The sequence below is a fragment of the Camellia sinensis genome, chromosome 11 (genome assembly GCF_055761805.1).
Source record: "Camellia sinensis isolate YWXY chromosome 11, ASM5576180v1, whole genome shotgun sequence".
Classification (NCBI taxonomy): Eukaryota; Viridiplantae; Streptophyta; class Magnoliopsida; order Ericales; family Theaceae; genus Camellia; species Camellia sinensis.
In genome coordinates, this window is record NC_138971.1 from 107,153,074 (window position 1) to 107,173,346 (window position 20,273).

The window sequence follows — 20,273 nt, forward strand, 5'->3', positions numbered from 1 at the left end:
GTAAGTTCCCAAACGGGGATTCATGGTTGTTTTGGATATGACTTGTAAGTTAATTTTTTTATGTTTTTTATTATTACGAAAAGACGTGTAAAAAAATAAAAATATAATGTGACTTAAATAAGCTAATAAACTAATAAATTGACTTTTTTAAATGTTGTCGAAAGAGGTATTATATTTTTTCCAAAGCATTGAGTGAATTATCCTTTTTCTTTGGGGATTGGATCATCTCCCGTGGGGCATTGGCCCACCACGAGCTCACAGAAGATCAAGCTGATCAAAAATTAGAAACCACTTGATTGGATCATATTTATTTAAAAACTAATTAGTACACTATAATTTTAAAAGTAGTCCGTTTATTTAATTTTTTTCCACTGAGAAGACCAATTGCTTACTAATGTTCTCATCAACCTGATTTTTAAACTAAATAATTGTTTAAAAAATCTTACAAATATTACGTGTCAAAATCATGGACATGAAATTGGATCCCTAGTTAATTTTGTAGGGAGAATTTTAACACAGTGAGACGGATAAAAAAAAAAAATTATTTTACAAAATAAATTGTTCGAATTATTATAATCAACCTTATGTGAATTCACTTCTAAGCCATCATGAGTGCCTTCTATAAAAACGAGCACAATCCCAATTTCCTAAAACAACAACCCAAGTGAGAAGAAAGAAAAGAGCAATTAGCAAAACTTGAAGAAAAAAGTTGTGCAAGTTTTGTTTTTCAGACCAAGAGAGTTGAATCGATGGGAGGCGGTTCCTCGGACCTCAGAACTGAAACCTCTGAAAAAGTTATTGTTATCGATCCCCCCATGGTACGTCCACATGTTCATTTTTGTTTCGTTTTGTTTCTTTTTTTAATAATGATTATTATTTACTATTGTTATTGTTATGATATTTTTGTAGGACTAAATCAATTTTGCTAATTTATGTTTAACTATTTAAGTGAATTTACATAATAAATGGCAAACTCTGTCATTTGTTATATGAATTCATATAGAAACTAAAAACTTCAATAAAAAACCAGCATATTCCTGATATTTGTTTGGATTGGGTGATTTGTTGGGTGATTTGGGAAGAAGACAAAAGAAATATATATATATATATATATATATATGTATATATTTTATTCACTCGATAATCATATATATAATAAAAGTGATTGGCTTCTCCTGAGTAACAATTTACTATGTTATAATTTCATTTCACATAAAACTATCATATATATTTATTTAACACTTTAATAATACTATAAAGTTGATACTATTCTCCCCCGTTGCATGTCTCACAACATAATTTTTAAAACAATTATATGCATATATATATATATATATATGTACATATACACATAAACATAAATAATTTAATTTAATATTATCTCATATATAGTTATTTAAGTTACATTTTTATATCATGATACCGTTAACGTTATTAAAATAGTTTCTTGGACCCACTGGTGACTCTAGAATTTTTTTATAGATGCAGTCACTTCATAAACTTAAGTTCTATAAATTTAACCAAAAAAAAAAAAAAAAAATCTTAAAGCTAAACAGCATTATTTTGTTTGGTTTTGAATTTTTTAAAATATTTTTTGAGTTTTTTGGTTTTAATGTTTTGTTGTCTTCAGTTATATATATATATATATTAATTAGTCATTTTTTAAGATGAACTTAAAACAAAAAAATATTAATGAAAAGTGTAATGAATTTTTGTATTTTTTGTATCTAGTAAATTTTTTAAAAAAAAATCATAAATATTTTTCTCTTTATGTGTATCTAGATTAAATTTAAAAATTTGCTTAAAATATTTTAAAAATTTATCATAAACATGCAAATTATGTTTTAAAATCGTAAATTATGTTTTAATATCAATGACATAATATCACTATTGTATTGAATTTTTTTTCTTATTTAATGGGATCCCTTAGTTGTTTTAAAATAATTAAATTACATAAAATAAAATATTAATAATACAACTAAATTTTTTTGAAGAGTTTTTGTTTGCTTGATGGGGGATGGGACCCCATCAGCAATACATTGGAGTCGCCATGCTTGGACCGGAGAGAATAGTGCGGCCGAGCAAATTATGCCACCTGGACTTTGTTTTATAAGTTAAAGGTTTAGATTTTGTTGGCCCATTAGCCCAATAAAATGTTTGGTCAAATTTATTTTTTTGGATTTAAAATTGGATTGGCAAAGAGGTGGACAAAATTTTGAACCATTAATTTACAAAATTAGCCGATGTGGCGAGCATTTAGTGCTTACTGTTAATGTAAATTGTAAATTGTGTAAATTACCACACCACCAACTCCACCTACCATCTCCACTACCACCCACCACCTCCACTACCATCCACTACCACCACTCACCTACCTCACCTACTCCCAAAACCTCTCTATATATAGGAATTGTAATACACATCAATACACATCAATACATATCAATCAATACATCAATCATAATACTATCAATTTCTCTCTCTATCAATTATTCTTACATGGTATCAGAGCGTTGTTAAGAACCTCGTATTTTTCGCTTCCCCGGCGGGCGGCAGCCTCGCCTTGGCCGCCCGCCGGCCCTCTCATCTTCCAACTAATACAACTCCTCCTCTCTCTTTTTCTCTCGGTGTGCAGGGGAGGGAGAACAACCCCACAACACACAAGCACTCTTTACCCATATTCCGTGGGTCAGACCCGCGTTTCCATCACACTACACTTGATCAGCTTCAACAGGTGGCTATTAGCACACTGTCATCTTCGGTCTGCCATGTGACCCAAACCTCAAGACCACCATGGAAACCGGTCATCAACTCCGGCTAGACACCCAGAACGCGTCCCATGCACCTAGTCAACTCGAGCCAATCTGCAACGGCGTATAGAGTTGGACTGCCTCTGATGCAGACTACAGTAATGGTGACAGAGGTGGAGAGAGGAAGGTGGTGGACTGGCAGAGAGCTTCGACGGTGGAGGTAGTGAGGTCTTCTTCGATCGCGGCAACAGAACTTCAAGAGGAAAACATCAGGAGACTTGGGGGGCTGCAATTCACCCACTTCTTATCTCTTCCTCGGCTCTCTCGCTCTCCTCTCACTCTCGGTGGTAACAGACATCTGCTCGTTCAACGCCGCTTCAAACAACTACACTCTTCTTCATCACCACCGCCCATCTCTCCCATCAAAATGTCAACGCAAATCATCGAACACATCGTCCTATTCAAGGTCAAACCCGACACTGACCCATCAAAGATCGACTCCATGATCACCGGACTCAACTCTCTCATCTCCCTCCATCAAGTCCTCCACCTGACCGCCGGTCCACTCCTCCGCACCCGATCCTCTCCCTTCCCCTTCACTCACTTGCTTCACAGCCGATCCAACTCCAAGGACGACCTGTCTTGTAGCCTCACTTCCAGGCCTGTCTAGGCCTTGCTCGACGCGAATCCCATTGACGACCTACATGGGGGTGCTCGCCGGCAACATCGCCGGTATCTGACCCGCTTGAATCTGGGTTCGAATTCTCCAACCATGTCCACTTACTTGCTTTTCAGATCTCTCATCTGATTCAATTTGCTACTACCCCACGCACACAGAAAGGTGTCCAATTTCATGATTATAAAGCTCAGTTGGTGACCCCTTTCACACCCATGTTTCCACTACCCACATCCCAACACACTTTTTTTAATATTTCCACCTTTTCCTCTTGTTTTTATTTTTATTTATTTTTATGTTTTTTTTTTTTTTTTATTCACCACCCACCTAGGCGTGTCTCTTAGGGGTGCTTATTTTATTTATTTTTATACCTTCTTTTTGAGCATTACACAACTGCACCAGCACATTCGCTTTCCATAATCACGTACCGGCATCACTCCATTTTCCAGTTTCAAAAAAAAAAAAAAAAAATTCATTCCAGTTGATTTTTCTGCATTACCACACCTACCATTCGAGTTTGCCAAACACACTTGTTTTATTCATATCAGGGATTCACCCCACTCACACTTTTACACAAAAAAAAAAAAAAAACACAAAAAAAAAAAAAACAAAACAAAAAAAAAAAAAACCAACAAACCAAACAACCACATCCACAGGCGGGATTTTTCTCTACTCTGCCGCCGGTCTTTTCTTCTTGCCTCCGTCCTGAGCGGTCCTTGCCGGTGTTGCCTCCGTGTTTCCCACTCCACTGGGCACGATCACTACTCCCTGCTCCTCCACTGCAGCATATGGCGGACCTCCAAATCGGAACATCACGGTGGCCTTCCGCTTCAGCTCCTTGTTTTCTGCCCTTAGCACGCTTATCTCTGCTCGCGCATCCTTATACATGCGTTGGAGCAGAGCCAGCTGGGAGTTTAATTGCTGCACCTCATTTGTCCAACTCTGCAGCCGGTGCGACAAGTTTGTGACCGCCGTCATGGACTCCACACATGCCTTCAAAGTATACTGATTAGCCTCCACATCCGTTTGCACTGCCATTTTTTGCTCCACCGACTGCATCGGAAAGTTCAACGGAGCAAACCCAGTGGTGTTTGGTTGAGGTTCACGGGACACCGCACCAGTTCTCTCTCCTGTGGACTCGTTGAGATCGGGAAAGAGAGTGAGCAGCCCACGGGAAGACGAGGCCATTTTCTGGGCAACAGAGTGTTACAGAATATCTCTCGCAACAGAGTGTTACAGACTATCTCTCTCAGCAAAACGACCTCTCTTTCTCAGCAAAACGAAGAATTTTTCAGAGGTTTCTCTCAGTTTTTCTGTCTCAGTTTCTGCCTCCTCCGCTTCGGTTTATAAAGACCATGACACAGAGGCAGCCACGCGCATCGCGCGCCTCTTGACGCCCGACAAACTGGCACGCCTTTTCATGGCACGCCTTTTGATGCCTCGGGAACGCCTTTTGATAACACGCCTTTTGAGGGTGCGGGCACACCTTTTGAGGGCACGACTTTTGAGGGCTCGATATATATCTACATGTATATTTTTTGGGCAGCCTATCTACACACTCATCCAGTGTCTTCTACACCGGTCAGCTTTCTCAATCCCTTTGTTTCAACCTCAAATAGGTTTCTCTCTTCACACCTATTTGAGTTTGAGGGGGGGTTATACACAGTATCATGTATAAGTCGCTCATGGCGCACTCCCTAAGTCGCCTCCTTGGTGCACCATCACAAGCTTCTACATCGGTCCGACATGACCCCATAAACTGTCCCGACATTGATTCCGGTCAGCTGCTACATCGGTCCGACATGACCCCGTAAACTGTCTTCTACACCGGTCCGACACGACCCCGTAAACTGTCTTCTACAACGGTCCGACATAACCCCGTAAACTGTCTTCTACAACGGTCCGACATGACCCCGTAAACTGTCTTCTACAACGGTCCGACATGACCCCGTAAACTGTCTTCTACAACGGTCCGACATGACCCCATAAACTGTCCTGCTACAACGGTCCGACATGACCCCATAAACTGTCTTCTACATCGGTCTGACACGACCACACAGTGTCTGCTACAACGGTCCGACATGACCTCGTAAACTGTCTGCTACAACGGTCCGACACGACCATACAGTGTCTCCTATCCCATTTTTATTTGTCAGCTTATTTTTCTGTTTTGTTACTCTCTCTCCAAACTCAAGTTGGCTAGTACCTATCCTCCTTGAGTTTGAGGGGGGCTGTTAATGTAAATTGTAAATTGTGTAAATTACCACACCACCAACTCCACCTACCATCTCCACTACCACCCACCACCTCCACTACCATCCACTACCACCACTCACCTACCTCACCTACTCCCAAAACCTCTCTATATATAGGAATTGTAATACACATCAATACATATCAATCAATACATCAATCATAATACTATCAATTTCTCTCTCTATCAATAAATTTATGATATTTTTATTCACCACCCACCTAGGCGTGTCTCTTAGGGGTGCTTATTTTATTTATTTTTATACCTTCTTTTTGAGCATTACACAACTGCACCAGCACATTCGCTTTCCATAATCACGTACCGGCATCACTCCATTTTCCAATTTCAAAAAAAAAAAAAAAAAAAAAAAATTCATTCCAGTTGATTTTTCTGCATTACCACACCTACCATTCGAGTTTTCCAAACACACTTGTTTTATTCATATCAGGGATTCACCCCACTCACACTTTTACACAAAAAAAAAAAAAAAAAAAAAAACACAAACACAAACAAAACAAAAAAAAAAAAAAAAAAAAAACCAACAAACCAAACAACCACATCCACAGGCGGGATTTTTCTCTACTCTGCCGTCGGTCTTTTCTTCTTGCCTCCATCCTGAGCGGAGTAAACAGCCCCCCTCAAACTCAAGGAGGATAGGTACTAGCCAACTTGAGTTTGGAGAGAGAGTAACAAAACAGAAAAATAAGTTGACAAATAAAAATGGGATAGGAGACACTGTATGGTCGTGTCGGACCGTTGTACCAGACAGTTTACGAGGTCATGTCGGACCGTTGTAGCAGACACTGTGTGGTCGTGTCAGACCGATGTAGAAGACAGTTTATGGGGTCATGTCGGACCGTTGTAGCAGGACAGTTTATGGGGTCATGTCGGACCGTTGTAGAAGACAGTTTACGGGGTCATGTCGGACCGTTGTAGAAGACAGTTTACGGGGTCATGTCGGACCGTTGTAGAAGACAGTTTACGGGGTCGTGTCGGACCGGTGTAGAAGACAGTTTACGGGGTCATGTCGGACCGATGTAGCAGCTGACCGGAATCAATGTCGGGACAGTTTATGGGGTCATGTCGGACCGATGTAGAAGCTTGTGATGGTGCACCAAGGAGGCGACTTAGGGAGTGCGCCATGAGCGACTTATACATGATACTGTGTATAACCCCCCCTCAAACTCAAATAGGTGTGAAGAGAGAAACCTATTTGAGGTTGAAACAAAGGGATTGAGAAAGCTGACCGGTGTAGAAGACACTGGATGAGTATGTAGATAGGCTGCCCAAAAAATATACATGTAGATATATATCGAGCCCTCAAAAGTCGTGCCCTCAAAAGGTGTGCCCGCACCCTCAAAAGACGTGTTATCAAAAGGCGTGCCCGAGGCATCAAAAGGCGTGCCATGAAAAGGCGTGCCAGTTTGTCGGGCGTCAAGAGGCGCGCGATGCGCGTGGCTGCCTCTGTGTCATGTTCTTTATAAACCGAAGCGGAGGAGGCAGAAACTGAGACAGAAAAACTGAGAGAAACCTCTGAAAAATTCTTCGTTTTGCTGAGAAAGAGAGGTCGTTTTGCTGAGAGAGATAGTCTGTAACACTCTGTTGCGAGAGATATTCTGTAACACTCTGTTGCCCAGAAAATGGCCTCGTCTTCCCGTGGGCTGCTCACTCTCTTTCCCGATCTCAACGAGTCCACAGGAGAGAGAACTGGTGCGGTGTCCCGTGAACCTCAACCAAACACCACTGGGTTTGCTCCGTTGAACTTTCCGATGCAGTCGGTGGAGCAAAAAATGGCAGTGCAAACGGATGTGGAGGCTAATCAGTATACTTTGAAGGCATGTGTGGAGTCCATGACGGCGGTCACAAACTTGTCGCACCGGCTAGTACCTATCCTTCTGTATGTGTGTTGACTTATTTTTCTTACAATGAAAAATATCATAAATTTGAACATGTTAGTAATGATTGAAAAATTATTACAGATTAAATTCAAGTTAATTATCAAGTGATTGTATTGACGGTTCTTTTACCTCAACGAAGAAGATTTAAAAATTGCCAACTGTAGAGAAAAGAAAAATTAAAAATACAAGAGAGGGCGACAGAGAAAAATGATTAAGCGAACAATCGGGGTGATTGAGTAAACAATCAAAAATAACCATTAATTACTTCTACTCCTATGCTTCGAAAAGGAACTGCATAAAATAAAGTTCAGGAAATATAAGCCAAACCAAACCAAACCAAACAAAGCCTTAAGTTCCATCAAATAGGGTCGGCTGTATGAATCCTTACTCTCCACTCTACTCTATCCAAGGCCATTTCGTTAGTCAAATTAAGGAGATTCATATTTGTATTTATTACACTAATCCACGTCAATCTAAGTCTACCCCTTCCCTTAACACTACCATCTACTGTTACTGTATCCCATCTCTTCACTACTGCCTCTGTTGGTCTCCGTTGTATATGACCAAACCATCCCAATCTATTATCTCTCAACTTATCTTTTATTGGTACTACTCTTATCCATTCTCGAATATACTGATTCCTAATTTTGTCTTTTCTAGTCTTACCATACATCCACTTTAGCATTCTCATCTCAGCAACACTCATCTTATCTACATGTTATTTCTTAGTTACTCAACATTTCATCCCATACAACATTGCTGATCTAATAGCTATTCCATAGAACTTCCCTTTATTCTAATGGGTACTCATTTATCGCACAATACTTCAGACACACTCCTGAACTTAAGTCATTATTTGCTCATGCATCTATACACTTCTTGGGAAAGAATTATACTCTCTTTGTCGCCAATCCTTGGCTAACCAAGAATTTCCATCTCGCCATTTTTTTTTTCCCCAAAGAAAAAGCTCATGACATTGTGTTCGATGGCCGAACACATATATCTATTTTTTTTTATTATTATTATTTTGTTTTGAGAATGGCTTTATAGATGAAATCTAAAATTAAATCACTTTACAAAATTAATTATGGTGTTATGTGGTTGTTTATAAAGCTCAAAGATTTTGGAATTAAAATTAAAATAAAGTTAAGTGGTCATTGCTTGGAATAAATTGGCCATTATTAGTCGGAGTTCTACCTTTCAAATGGCTAAATTGTTCTTTAGTGCATCAAACCTTTCAAAACAACTCTTAAACTGGATTGTTTCATTAGCCATTTCATCAAAATTAAATTTTGATGTGGCCCACAAATCCAAAATGGATTTTGCACACCGAAAAGTTATGGTATAATATGGTCTTATAAATTCAAATGTTTTGATATTTTCAACTATGGAAAATATTTTAAATCCATCAATAGTAGGTTGATCATCATTTTTATCCATGTTTGGTTTAAGAACATGTTCTTTTGCCAAATAATTTTCGTCATTCATTGACAAATTGAATTGTTTTTCTATTTTAGCCATTAATGGTTTATGAGAAATTCTCATAGGCATGCTATCTTCATAATTTGACTCTCAAAAAATGGATTTTTAGACACCCGAGCTATATATGAAACATCATTCTTATTCATGTGTTGGCCTAAGAACATGCTTTCCACCCAATTGATCTTCATCATTTCATAACGAAGTGGGTTGGTTTTCTATTTTAGCTATTAATGGCTTATGAAAATCCTCCATAGATATGTTGTTTCCATTTAACTCTCTAAAAATGGAGTTTTCAACCTTCTAAGCCTTATTTGGAGTATTATTTTTAATCATGCTTGGCTCCAAAACATGCTCTCTAACCATGTTATTTTCATAAGTTGGCTCTTTAAAAACAGGTTTTACAACCCCCGAGCCATGGATGAAGCCGAACTTTTCCCACTTTCAACCTTTAATGACTTGGAAAAGCATGAAAAAATTTACCAATTCTAGTCATTAAAGTCTCAATTACAGACTTGGTAGTTTGTGCTAACAACTCATCCTTCCATTGACGAATTTCCATACCAAGTTGATGAATTTTTCCAATTAAATGATGCCTTTTTTTTTACACCAAATAATATTGTAGTGGATGAAAGTTTGTTTCATCAAGAACATGGACCTCTTCGTGAAGATCCAATTTTCTTTTATCAATAGTAGGTTGATTATCATTTTTATCCATGTTTGGTTTAAGAACATGTTCTTTCACTAAATAATTTTTATCATTCATTGACAAATGGAATTGTTTTTTTATTTTAGCCATTAATGGTTTATGAGAAATTCCCATAGGCATGCTGTCTTCATAATTTCACTCTCAAAAATGAATTTTTAGACCCCCGAGCCATATATGAAACATCATTCCTATTCATGTTTGGTCTAAAAACATGCTTTCCACCCAATTGAACTTCATCATTCCATGACGAAGTGGGTTGGTTTTCTATTCCAATTATTAATGGCGTATGAAAATCCTCCGTAGACATGTTGTTTCCATTTAACTCTCTAAAAATGGGTTTTTCAACCTCCCGAGCCTCATTTGGAGTATTATTTTTAATCATGCTTGGCTCCACAACATGCTCTTTAGTTATGTTATATTCATAGGTTGACTCTTTAAAAACGGCTTTTACAACCCCCAAGCCATTGATGAAGCCGACTTTTTCTCACTTTCAACCTTTAATGACTTGGAAAAGTATGAAAAAAAAATCACCAATTCTAGTCATTAAAGTCTCAGCTAAAGACTTTGTAGTGAGAGCTAACAACTCATCCTTCAATTGGCAAATTTCCATATCGAGTTGATGAATTTTTCAAATTAAATGGTGTCTTTTTTATTATACCAAATAATATTGTAGTGGATGAAAGCTTGTTTCATCATGAACATGGACCTCCTCGTGAATATCCAAATTTTTTTGTTTATGCCAAATTATTTCATCTAGCCTATTTGGAATGGATGAATCCAATTAATTTTTCATTTTTTACACTTGACGTCCCATTAGGCGTGCCAAAAAACTATTCGATTACTTTTCCTATGAACGAAAATATCATAAATGCGACCGTGCCAGTAATGATTGAAAAATTCTTACATATTAAACTCAAACCAATTATGAAGCAATTTCGTTGACAGTTCTTTTGGCTCCACGAAGAGAGCTTCAAAATTGCCCAGTGTAAAGAAAGAAAAATTAAAAAAAGAAGAGAGGGAGACGAAGAAAGATAATTGAATGAACAATCAGGGTGATTGAATGAACAATTAGGGTAATTGAATAAACAATCAAAAGTAACCATTAATCACCTGTACTCTTATGCTTCAAAAAGGAAGTGTATTAAATAAAGTGCATGAAATATAAATAACAACAAAAATAGAAATCAATTGTCTTTGATTTGAATTGGATGATTACGATGTAGCCATGAAAGGATATTTATAGGTAAAGCCTTGTAGGAAAAAACTATTTAGTAACTACGCTATTCTTCCAACTCCTCCATTTCATACTCTATGATCTTTCACTTCATCTCTGTGTCTCCATAACTTGTTTCAACCTCCACTTCATGCTCCATGTTCTCCACTTTGTCTTCCATCATTTTTCCACATGTGTTTAATATTTCATAATTTCTCATAACTTGTAAATGAGTAAAAGAGTGCCACATGTCCTGCAATTATATAAATAACAAATAATAATAAAATTACAAATTTTTAGTGCCAACAATGTGCTTCTGAACTAGAGACAACCTCAGCCCAAAATTATACTTATGTATTTATATATGCTTTTAAAAATAATTTTATATCACCTCTACACAAGGATATATCTATTTTTATTCTATTTTATAAAACGTAGATTTAAATTGATGTAAATGTTCTCTCTCTCTCTCTCTGTCTCTCTCTCTCTCTCACACACACACACAATGGCGGAGCCACATGAGGACCAGGGGGATCACGTGCCCCCCTGGATTTTTCTCCTTTTTTTTTTTTAACATATGTATATAAATAAAATTTTAAACAAAAATAATATTTAGAATAAAATATCAATGACATTTTTAAATTTATGAAAACAATAGTGATTGTTTTATTGAAATGAAGTGACCACGACAAATTATATTTTTATGTATGAAAATTTTGTGAAAAAATTTCAATATAAAGGTAATATCTATCATTATTGATATGTAAATATAATTAATCTCACTATATATATGTAAAAATTACTAGAGTGTTAGTTATATTTACATGTGGAGTTCACCCTTCATATATTGTTTACTATTGATTGGTGATATCATATGTCAATAATGACATGATATCACTATTTTATGAAATTTTTACTCAAATTTGGTTAAGTTTTGATCAATCTTACCATTATATAATTTATTTTACTACTTAAATATATAACTTTTTTACATTGTCCATGATACACTGGTTACACGCAATACCTTCTTTTCGATTTTACTCGAAATTAATTGTAAAATTTTATTTGAAATACTTTTGTAACAATTTATTTAATTTTTTGTACTTAATATTAATTCAAAAATTATTATTATCTTCTTATTGTTGGTTATGAAAAAAAATTAAAATTATAATTAATAAGTGCCCCTCCTGATTTAATTTTCTGTCTCCGCCACAGCGCGCGCGCGCGCACACACACACACATATATATATATATATATATATATATATATATATATTTAATTATGGCCTTCTCATCCAATAACTATCTCCTCTTTCCAACTAATAACTGTCACATCCGATAATTAAATAAAAGGGTAAATTACAAACATATCTTTTGAGATTTACTTAAATTATAAATTATTTTTTGTGGTTTTAGAAATTACATTATGCCACCTAAGGTTTCTAATTTCATAACAAATAGGCTCTTTTATTAATTAATCATCAAGTTAATTAACATTTTTTTAATAATGTTAAAATTTTATTTCAATTAACAATTTAGATAATTTTATCATTATATAGATGAATAGTTAGAAATTTCACTTTTTCAATTAATTATGTTAAATAAAAAATTCTGACAATGAGGTATTTGTAATTTTTTAAACTATAAGAGGCAATTCGTATTTTAAACAAACCTCAATAGATGTATTTATAATTACCCTTAATAAAATGAATTTTCTTCTCCATTCAAAAACTGTTAATCAATCAAATTATTCAACAATTTAAATATTGGACAAATTGCACCAATACCTCCTATATTTTAGCTTTATTTGAGTTAAATTTTTTTATTATTTTGTCTTAATTTAATCTAATTGATTCAACAATTTGATTTTTTATTTTTTTTTTATTTTATGGAAAATACACATATGAGTGACATGTGCCATATTTTTATGGACAAAATTACAAAATTGATCAATTGAGAGAGTTAACTTCAACCAACTCAACGCTAATTTTTATTCAAAAATCTTAACAGCGTTATTAATTAGATCAAATTGATATAAAATTTAAAATTAGGAGTCAAATTTTGTAAATTGGAAGTCTAGGGACCAAAATGATTCAATGGATAGGGACTACCAATGTAATTTGTCCTTCAATATTTATTTATTGGGAAAATTAACTTGGGAGTCCCAATACTTTGGCCCTTATGTCATTTTGGTCACTATAATTTCATCTGACTTGATTTTGACTTTAAAAATTTTATTTTGTCTCAATTTGGTTGACTTTATTACAAATGTTAGAGCATTGTTTCATGAAAAAATGAACACATGAGCCACATTTGTCATGTTTTTGGAGAGAAAATATATATATATATATATATAAACTTGATCCAAGTGAGTTAAGCTCAACAACCTCAATGATAATTTTCAATCAAAAATCCCTAACTGAGTTATCAAATTGATTATATTGACGAATTCCCCAAAAAAAAAAGAAGATTAAATTGACACAAATTGTAATGTTTTTCTTTTTTGATTGGCGAAAGTCAGTTGTTACTTATTAGATTATCACATATGTGAGTTAATCTCCACACATTTATAAAGTACCAAGTACTTGCCCCCTTAATTAAACCCCCTAGGGAGAGTTGAACCTATGACCTCCCCTTAGGGGCTAAGGGTTTAGGAAAGTCATGGTAGCCAATTAGACTTAATGTAGTTGGTTATACAAAATCTAATATTAAGCGTTAAAATTGAGTCAATTGAAAGTGTAGGAATTCAAATGATACAAGGGGAAAAGTGTAGCGACTCCTTGTGAAATTTGCCTTTATTTATTCTATTATTATATAAAGCGTACACCTAAGTTAGTGTAAACGTTGTTACATATTTTATTTTTTCAATAATGCCCTTCTCACTCAGTAACTGTCATTCCCTCCCATCCAATAACTGTTGGATGATTTTTCTCTTTTATCAAACAATCCAAAATTGCTAATCAAATATTCTTATTCATCAAATTAACTAAATATTTAAATATAAAATTATCAACGTGTAGTATTTACACCCACCAATAATGTATAATTGTATATAAACAATTTAACTAAATTTTATAAAAATGTTTATAAAAAATATTCTCTTGTACCTTCCATTGCACAAGTTATTTAATCAAGAGATTACACGTGCTCGAGGATTAATCGAGGTGAATCCTGGATACCATGGTGACATCCATCAATTTTCAATTCTTTTTATTTATTTATTTTTAAAGTAACAATAATTTTTTTTTTTAAAAAAAGAAAAAAAAAAGAGGGTAATACTAATAATAAGTATTGTGGAAAGTGCAGAATGAGAAAGCGCAAGTGAAATATGTTGCGAGAGAAAGAGAGAAAAAGTATAGGGAGAATGAACGCAAGAACACGACAGAGAAGGACAAGGCAGAGAAGCACGGGGCAGAGACGCACAAGACATGGAAGATCATCTCACGTTGAGGCACTAGTCTCCATGAATTACATCTCTAAATAAGATCTCATGTTTGCCTTCAAATTCTCTCTCTCTCTCCATAAATTGAATGAAGTTTGGTTTTGCCATGGGGTGCTAATCCAAAGCCAATTTGATCAAGCAACATAGTTCTAATTAAGAGTTAAAAGGACTCGTTTCAATGCAAATTATAAATTAATTTATGGAATTTTGATTAGAGATCTTTTATTAAAAGTTTATAAAATAATAAAGAAAATGCTAGTTGGATTCTCAAATATTTTCACCAAAGACCCTCATAATAACATTTGAGGAAATTCAGCACCTTTAACTTTGTTAAAATTTTAATAACTTTTGATTTAGAACTCCATTTTTAATAAAATCTATATTTTTTGAATCCTATCATTGCGATTTATCAAATAAGACCCTTGATGAATTTAAAATTTTGATAAAAAAAACAAAATTTCACTATGTTCGCATTCTATGACAGTGAAATTTTACTGACATGAAGTTAGTGAAAGTGTCTTGGTGCCTTTGGATAGTAATTTTGCCTTCAGACAGTGAAATTTCACTGTTTTTGGAAAATGTCATGTCACCTGTATTGATAGTTAATTTCAAAATTTTGACTAAAAATTCAAATTTAGTGTTTCAAAAATAAAAGAAACACACTCCAATTAGAAAACTAAACAATTAAAATTATAAGAAGCGGAAAAACACAATAGAGCTGTTAAAAACTACAAGGAAACTTGTGAACATCGACATCACAGACAACAAAGTTCAAATAAAAATCTCTCTAAATTGCAAGTTTTAACTAATTAACTGATGGTTAGATCATTTCAAAGACTAGGACAAGACTTTGAATATCAAAAAAATACTATGAACATAAAACCTTTTGTATCAGCCATTGAATGTGGTACTAGAACGTTTGTGTATGCATTCATTTTTTTATACCATTTGGAAAAAGAATGTCCTTCATGGCCTATATTTCGTGAGAGTATCAATATCCTCTATGGGTAGTGCTAGATCTTAATTTTTTGAACTCAATTTCATTTTTGGTCGAGAATATTATAAGGGCAAATTAAAATATATATATATATATATATATGTATATGTGAAAAAGACCCACAAAATTGAAAAGTTCTCAATCCATTAAGGGTGATTTGATTAATGATTTTTTCCCTTTAAGCTAATTCCTACAGTCCTACCTGTTATGAAAATTAAAGTAAATCAATCCACCTTCACCCATACATGTTATGAAAACTAAAGTAATCAAAAGCGCATTATGGCCTACACGTGGAAGCTATAGCAAAGCAGAAAAGTGTCACCATATGTTTGAAAAGTTTAGATCATCTTTTTACAATAAATCTTCAATGACCGAATAACACTTGCCCGAATTTTGCTCTACACAAAGGTGGAAGCTCGACCTCATCAAATCCAACTAAGTCATCGGGCCACATCATCAAAGGTTTTAATTATTATAAAGTAATCTCTATAAATTAGAAAAATTAAAAAAAATATAGAAATATTAGATAAAATTACGTTATGTGAAATCTTGTAAGCAGTGCTTATATGCGTTTGATTATAGCACTAACAGCTGAAATAAAAGACAATTTAAATTATATTTCTAAATTAGAAAGTGAGTTAAATAGATTAAATTCTCTTTTGGCTTTTATTTCGGGACAATCTATTATAAATTATAGCTAGGGAATTACTAGTATTAAAAATAAAATATCATTAGACAAGACAAGACAAATGTAAATTAGATCCGCAATCCTGCATTAAAAATTTGTATCAGAGCCTGGTTTTCAGCCTTACCAATAAAATTTGCACGAGTATTAAATATAGTAAAGAAGTAGAATCTGATAACTTAAATAATAGTACTTCTTACAAATAATAATAGAACAAAATAATACCTTAATTAGGCTATTAAAAGAAATTAACAAAAAATTTAGAACTAATCAATTAGAAATAATAAACGAAATTAGACATGTTATTCAAGATCCAGAAAAAAAAAAAGTAACTATTTTTGAAAAAAAACAAAAAGAATTAGACTTATATCCCTATTCATATAAAGGAAATAATCCATAGGAATCCTTTCAATTAATTTCACCTGCAAACCAAAAAGATAATGGAGTTAAATAACTATAGCTTAAAATAGTTAGAAGAAATGATTGAAAAATGAAATGATAATGAAATAAAATACAAAATAATATTAGAAATAGCTACACAATTAGATATGGTAGATGAAGAAATAATAGAAGAAATAAATAATGAGGTAATAGAATTAGAAGAGGATATTTATAAACAATTAGTATTAATCAGTTTGGGAGAAATGGAATACATTCCCCTTAAAGATTTAGAATAAATAATGGGAAATAGAGATGCAGAAAAAGAAAGAGAAAATAATATCTTAGAAAATTTCGAAGAAAGAAATAACGTTAATGATACTGAAATGACAGTAAAACAAAAATGGAGTAGTTCATCTTCCCCACCTAATTCAAATCACCCAGATTTTAAAAATTTTACTAGATAACAACTAGAAAATGATACTAGAAATTATGATTATAGAAGAAGAACGAGACACTACAGTTATCTAAATAGAGGATCTGTTGCTAGGGAACATCCAATTATGTAGACTCTACCCTTAGAAAAGAAATATTTTTAAGGGAGGTACCACTAAAACCAATAAGTAATACATGATATTTATTAGACATTGATTGTGCTACAAATACAAGCGAGGTAATAAAATAATGAAAGAGAGGCATGCACCATGTCTTAAATATCCATAACAGCAGTTGGAACACAAAGTTTTCTAAAGCTGGTATGACAACCTAAGAGAAATTGACAAAGAAAAATTAACAGCAGAAACTATCCCAAAAGGTATGGTAAACCTATTTGTAAAATATATTGAATATGAATTTGTAGGAAAAGAGTGGGATGAAGATAAAACAAAAAGAGAATGGGTTAGAAAATTAAGTAATATAAAAATATGCAACATGAAATATATAGAAAATTATACATGCAAATACTCCTATTACTACTATCAAATAGAGAGAAATAAAATTCATTTAACTATGTTTTTTCATAAATTATCATATCCTATAAATGTTAATATAGAAGAAAAATACGAAAAATGGTTAAAAGAATTAGGAGATGCTACAAGTGACACATTGGGTAATAGAATTAAATATCTAAGAGAATGAGTAGAGTACGAATGCATGAAAATGAAACAAAGGAGAAAAAAAAAAGAAAAAAGAAGAAAAAAAAAAAGAAAAAAGAAGAAGAAGAAGAAAAAACAGTATTTATGTAATGACCTAGATTTTAAAAAAAAATAAAAAAAAATAGTCAGTACATAATTTAATTGAGCAAATTTTCGGATTTTGACTGCTGTGTATATTCTGGGTGAAAACAGTTCAGTTTTGTATTTTTTTAAAATAGCTCCCAGTCTCAGAAAATTATGAGATTTTTATATGTTGTTCTCATATGAGTCTAGCATGTTGGATAAAAGTTTCAGAATTTAATGATGTTTGGTAACGTTTACGTTTTCAGTTTATATTTACAAAAATTTTATAAACTGGTTTTTGTTTATTTTTTGTTTATTTTTAGAAAAACATAAACTACAAACGCGTTTGGTAATTGACAAAATGTTTAAAAACTTTTAAAAATATAAAAAAGAGTGAGAAATGGAAAGTGGTGGCAAGCGGCGGCGGAAGACGGTGGTGGAAAGTGGTGACGGTGGGTGGTGGGTAGTGGGTGGGTGGGTGACGGTGGCGGGTGGTGGGTGGTAACGAGTGGGTGGTGGTGGTGGCAGGTGGGTGGTGACGGGTGGTGGTGGTGGGTGGGTGGGTGACGGTGGTGGGTGGTAGCAAGTGGGTGGTGGCGGGTGGTGGTGGCAGGTAGGTGGCGGATGGTGGGTGGTGACGGGTGGTGGCGGGTGGGTGGTGGCAGGTGGGTGGGTGACGGTGGCGGCTGGTGGGTGGTAGTGAGTGGGTGGCGGGTGGTGGTGGTGGGTGGGTGGGTGACGGTGGCGGGCGGTGGCGAGTGGGTGGTGGTGGTGGCAGGTGGGTGGCGGATAGCGGATGGCGGCGAGTGGTGGCGGGCGGGTGGGTGGCGGGTGGTGGCGAGTGGGTGGTGATGGTGGTGGTGGTGGCAAGTGGGTGGTGGGTAGGTGGTGGTAGTGGGTGGTGAGTGATGTGGTGGTGGTGGGTGGGTGGTAGGCGGCTGGTGGTAGTGGGTGCCTAGTGATGGCGGGTGGTGGATGGTGGTGGCAGGTGGGTGGTGAGTGGTGGTGGCGGGTAGGTGGCGGACGGTAGATGGTAGTGGTGGTGGCGGGTAGGTGGCGGACGGTAGATGGTAGTGGCGAGTGGTGGGTGATGGGTGGTGGATGGTGGTGGTGGGTGGCTAGTGGTGGCGGGTGGTGGCAGGCGTGTGGTGAGTGGTGGTGGCGGGTGGTGGTGGCGGGCGGTGGATGGTAGTGGCGGGTGGTGGCAAGTGGATGGCAGGTGGGTGGTGGTGGTGGTGGCGAGTGGGTGATAGGTAGGTGGTGGCTGGTAGGTGGCAGGTGGGTGGTGGTGGTGGGTGGTCGTGGCAGGTAGGTGGTGAGTGGTGGTGGCAGGTGGTGGTGGAGGGTGGGTGGTGAGTGGTGGTGGTAGGTGGTGGTGGGGGATGGGTGGTGGTGGCGAAAGACGGTGATGGAAACTGGTGGCGGGTGGTGGCTAGTGTTGGGTGGTATAAAAAAAAACTAAACACTAAAAACGGAAACACATTTTTTGAGTTTACAATTTTTGGCTAAATTTATAAACTGAGACCACTAATTTATAAATCAAAAATTTACCAAACAAGTTTTTATTTGAGTTTTTAAAATTTTTGTAAATATAAACAGAAAACTGAAAACGTAAGTGTTACCAAATGGCAAAAGTATTTATTTTATGAAAATTCACGGATTGATTGGTGTTCAATTTAATTTATAACAGAATTTGAAATTGAGGTTTGAGTGTTCGGACCAGGATTTGAGATAAATTGTTGGGTCTATTTTGGTATGTAATTGGACCATGTTTGGCTTATGGATGAGACCTATGACTTAGATTTAATTTAATTTCAGTTTGTTTAGTGACTCATGTTTAACTGTTTAGTTCTTTTTAATTAGGTGATTGGTAGTAACCACATTGGGAGTTGTTATTATTTATTATATAGGATTATAATAAATATTTGATACTTAATTTTATAATGTGTACCATATGATGAAAAATTATATATTTTTATAGTGAATAAAATGAGTGTATATTCATAATAAGCATAATATTGTATTTTTTGGTGTACAAAAATATTATATTTTATAATAAAAAAATTATATCATTTTATAATTTATATTATAAAATTTTAAGTTATTATTAAAAATTTTAAATAATACAATTATTAAATAAATGACAGCCGACGTGGGACTGCGCTCCCCACGTCCCTTTTGCTTGCTTGCTACTCTTTTTCCTTCTTTCACCTTTTATTATTTTTTTTCTTGAACAGAGAGCTTTGCTCTCTTTCTCCAGACGTCTGTCTCCTTCTTCCTTGTGCATTTTTTTTTTCCACTGATGTTCAATTTTTGAGTTTGAAATAGGAGTTCTTATAATGAGATTTTACAAAAGTATTGTAAATAAAAGTTGGAAAGCTCGTCGTGATCTTCGCAATAGTGTTCTCGGATTTATGATCGGGTGATGTTTACATTTTCGGATTAACTTTTCTTCATATTTGAGGTAGGGACCTTTTTCATATTTTTACATTAAAATTATGTTTGGGTTATTTTTAAAAAATTATGTCATTTTAAGAGGTATTGCATACATATATATATTTATATATATATATAT

At 35.0% G+C, this 20,273-nt stretch overlaps 2 long non-coding RNA genes across 2 annotated transcripts; both read left to right on the forward strand.

Moving 5' to 3' along the window:
* Window positions 1-610: 610 nt before the first annotated feature.
* On the forward strand, window positions 611-14,559 carry LOC145802068 (uncharacterized). Its single transcript, XR_014344305.1, has 2 exons — window positions 611-818; window positions 14,286-14,559. It is a non-coding gene; the product is annotated as an uncharacterized LOC145802068 (long non-coding RNA).
* Window positions 3,450-5,901, forward strand: LOC145802069 (uncharacterized). The gene is made up of 2 exons (XR_014344306.1): window positions 3,450-3,591; window positions 4,083-5,901. It is a non-coding gene; the product is annotated as an uncharacterized LOC145802069 (long non-coding RNA).
* Window positions 14,560-20,273: the final 5,714 nt, after the last annotated feature.